We start from the raw sequence: 4434 nt of genomic DNA on the forward strand, positions 1-4434 counted from the left end.
GTTAATTGATCTCTAGCTTGTCAATAGCTTGATGATCATGAATTTCCCGCTAAAGTAGGCAGAAATAAACAGTATCAAATCAAAGAAAGAACTTACCACAATCGACGATTCGGCGTGAACGGGTTCGATGTCTCTTCGCTATTCTTCGTTTTCAATCCCTCATTCTTCTTTCTGTTGACTTCAATCCCTTCTACTTCTTCTCCCATCTTCTTTGTGCCTCAAGAGTGAGTGGATGGAGTAGAGATATGAGTCTTCGACGGAGTCTAGCTCGAGCACCTTGAAGCTTCAATGTGAAGCTTCAATGGCTGCAGAATATGAGCGATGAGTGAGGTTTGGCGTTGTGCGAATTGAAGGTTTAAGAAGATGGAGTGATTGGGAGAGAATGATTCTAAAGCCATATTTGAGAATGAATGTAGGATTTTATAGGGTGGTGGTTGCAACAGAATTGGGCAGCCTGGGCAACCGTTAGAGCACTGTTAACTCAGTTAATTCTCATAGTGTAAAGTTGTTAGTAGTAAAAAATCTGTTAGATTCCTCTATCATGATCTGTTAGTTATTAAATGTTAGTTGTGTTAGCACATTTTGTTAATGTGTGAAGTTACTGCTAGTTAACTTTCTGTTAGTGAAATATGAGAATTCAGTTAAATCTGTTGGAGGTTTTTAATGGTTTTGTAAGATTCTGTTAACACTGCATTTTCTAGTGTTAGTTGATGTTATGCTGCTAAAATGAACTGTTGGATGCTGCAGGTAGGATGGATGTTATACATCTACTGTCACATGTAGTTGCTTTCGAGCCGGAACACATTGCTTCGATGGTTTCTCTTTGTGTACCCCGTATATACTCCATAATAATCCCAATCAGGAGTTCCCATAGCAATCTTGCTAAACTCGATTGCACTTGCATCTATGCCGACAAATATGTATCCGTTGGTTTTTTCTATCAGCTTCACTAACTTCCCTACACTCTCTTTGTCCTAAGGTCGCGAAGTTCACAAGACTAAAGTGTTCAACGACGTCACACAATTCCTTTGTGAGCTTTCTGTACTTAGAAGGGCGAGGATCTTTATGGAGATGGTGTCGTAAATACGACAAGTCTTGCACGTCTGTGTAAAAGTCTAGGTTGAAGGCCAGCTTTCCATATCTCTCAATTAAATCAATTTCCGACAAGACATTCATGTGGAGGAGTTCTGGATGTAGCATTGTTGATAAGGTTGGAAGCAATGCGCTGATGTACTTCCCAGGGTCACTGCAGAGACGGGCATCAACCAAATGAGCATCCGTTTACTGTAAGTTCAATTTCTTTACAAGTTTCATGATGACATTCTTGGCATTTGAATGAGGAAAAAAATAATTCCACTTGGCCAGGAAAATCAAAGAGTAAATAATTATCTTTCAGAAGAGGTTTCAATGCTTGAATTGGATGCCAATATGCAAACCCATGTGATCTGAAGTTGATGAAGTGTGTAGGTTACTTCTTTTTTCTCTCTGTTATGAAATTCTCCCTCCTGAGTGGAATTCGACAGGTTGGATCTTATGGACTGCACCTTTTCTATTATGTCCTTTTGCAGATTGAAATTGACATTATCTGAAATGCAGTGAGGTAAAACTTTGTCCGGACTGAAATATCAAGGTTGAATTATGCAGGGCAAATTCAATTAGCTGGTTGTGGAATCCTGTTGGCTTACAATGCCTCCAGGAAGTCTCTTTCACTTGACTTGACCCCACTGTAATCTTAAAACATCCCAATGCCGATGCATAGTATCTGGTAGTAAACCAGGTTAAAGAAGGTGGGTGGATAGAAGTTAGCAGATGCATCTTCTCTTTAACACTGTGTCGGCATAATTGCAACGGATGGAACAAGGGGCCGGTGGAGGCACAACAGCAGTTTGCGTGACAATGGCGGATTTGCTGCTGTTTGGTTTGTGGTTATTGCTGTTGGCTTGGTTCTGCGGTATTTGCAGCATTCTGCTATGGTTTCCTTTTATTATTAGCATTTGAAGGAATTATCAAGGGAGCGCGTTTCAGGTCTGAACTGCAAATATCACAGGCTACAGTAATCGCCTGCATCCTAACTCGGTCATCAAAATCTAATAACGAACTTCTACAGATGTGATTATTCAACTGATTTTCTCCCAAAAGGATCTGCCGCATAGAACACTCTGGCACAGGGTAGAGCACTAATTCTTACATCCACAAACTTATCAGAAAATCTTTTCGGAAACTCAAAAAAAGGATCACGAAACTTCTGTGCGACGTGGTGTTCAGGAAGTGCAAAACGTTTGCCCACCAAATTAACAGCTTTTAACCGAACATCAACCTGATCAGCCGATAACTCTTCAATTAGGCTAGGAATGACAGCAAGAAGCATATGAGGCGCACACTGAAAAACTTATAAGATGGTTTCATGGCAAAACTCTTTGAGCCCACTTCCGACAGCGTCCCTGTCATATATACAAGAAGATAAAGACTTGCAAATTAGGGGGTTCAGCTCATCCTCATGAACACAACTTCGGATTACTAATGTCGCAAGTTGTTAAGAAGCACAAGTTGCATCTTTTTTCACTTAATAAGATTTCATAAAATCACTTCTAATAGTTTTTGAGAAGCTTCCTAAAACGTCAAGGTTCTTTGGGCGACTTGCTTTACATTTCATATCTTCAATTCACTTGTCTCATCTTGTGTAGCGCTTTAAATACCTAGCCAAGTTTTACGTACTTTTGTATGGACTTCTGTGGCGTGTTTGTAATAACTTTACTTGTGATTTGAATTCAAAGCAAAGTGATGTAATCCAAACTATCACAACAAAAGCATTATGGCGCTCCAATGAAGATTCGTCTTTTCTTGGTGTGAGGTGTATGAAATGTTTATATGATATGGGTGGAAATGGTTGCAAAAAAAATAAGAATTAATTCTCTTTGTAACCTTTCCAATGCAATGCATATGTCCATGTAACCTAATGAATATAGTGTGTTCTAATTAATCAATTGGAACAAAATGAAGTCAAATGATCCCTTTTGACCATGAAACAAAAGACTTAGATGCCACATAAAATAAATTGACTGTAATGAATATGATGGAAAACATAGGATCAATGGAGCACTTTTATCAAAAATACAATGAAATGAGACTTTAAATCGAAGCATGAATGAATCTATACATTTTAATAAAACCATGAGAATAATGGATGGAGTGGGAATTAAGTAAGACTCGGATCAAACGGATGATGAGACCATGAAGTCACCGAAACATGAATGCAAACCTGCCTTGAATCAATCATATAATACCATGAATTAGGATTTTGCTAAGTCAAAGTACAATACCAAGCCATAAACAAGAACCTCAAGCCAAATGGGAAGTCAAACCAATTAGTGCAATAATTCCATGAATCCCAAATAGGGTTTCTAACACCTCAATGCACTTCACATGATTTACAAACCTCCCAGATCAAAAGCCAGGGTTTTGATGAACCTTATATCATAAAGTTAATCCAGTAAAGCACCTGAATACTAACAGTCCCTAATTAGGGATTCTGACACAACACAAAGATCCCTAAGCAACATATCAAACCAAGGACCCACTACCTGGGCTTAGAAGTCAAGTCAATGCACAGAAAGTCAAGCAACAAGAACCCAAAGGAGCATAGTTAAGAATTAGGGTTAGGATGCCTAGATGAATGTCATGGTGTAAACCTCAGGAGTTATAATCCCAAAGAATTAAGCAATCAAGGTTTCAACCCACATGATGAGTAATACAACAATCTTCAAGCCAAAATCCTGAGTTTTTGTTAACCAAAACCCTTGAATTTATGATGTTGGTTAGCAAATGTTAATCATGAGTGAATGATGAATATGAATGAGACATGGATGAGGTTACATGGGGCTCAAGTTACAAGTTAGATGAAAAGCAACAAGGGAGGGTAAATTTTGGGGTATGACAGCTGCCCCTATTTAATATTCTCAGACATAAAGGTATGAATAGCAACTGCTTTCAAAAATACATGGTAAGAGAGGATTAAATACTAGAATAACCAAGAAATTTGCCCGCAGGGAATGAACGAAGTGAATGAGATGTAAGGTAAGGGTATTAATGGAAAGTTGTTCATGAAGGAGAATTGCGGTACAAAACGCAGCGGAAATTAAAATTTTCTCCTTTAGAGATCCTTACGAATGGTCATGATCAGTGATAGAATATTTACCTCTTATGACGATTGAAACCTTTGGTGCAGATCTCTTGTGACGATCAAAACCTTTGATGCAGATCCACAGAGCGATCACGAACGTTGAACGATGACAACGTCTCTACTCAGTCCACACGAACGGGTTCCTTCAATCTCAGTGCTAGCTGGTACGAATGAAGGCTTTGAGTGAGAGAGAGAGAGTGAGAGAAAACGAAAGTAATGCAACCGCAATGAATGCTTCTGCACAAGGGTTCTAT

At 38.9% G+C, this 4434-nt stretch overlaps 1 pseudogene; it reads right to left on the minus strand.

The window, feature by feature from the left end:
• Positions 1-773: 773 nt before the first annotated feature.
• LOC127094116 (GPN-loop GTPase QQT1-like) lies at positions 774-2368 on the minus strand (annotated as a pseudogene).
• Positions 2369-4434: the final 2066 nt, after the last annotated feature.

This window comes from Lathyrus oleraceus, chromosome 6 (assembly GCF_024323335.1).
Source record: "Lathyrus oleraceus cultivar Zhongwan6 chromosome 6, CAAS_Psat_ZW6_1.0, whole genome shotgun sequence".
Taxonomy (NCBI): Eukaryota; Viridiplantae; Streptophyta; class Magnoliopsida; order Fabales; family Fabaceae; genus Lathyrus; species Lathyrus oleraceus.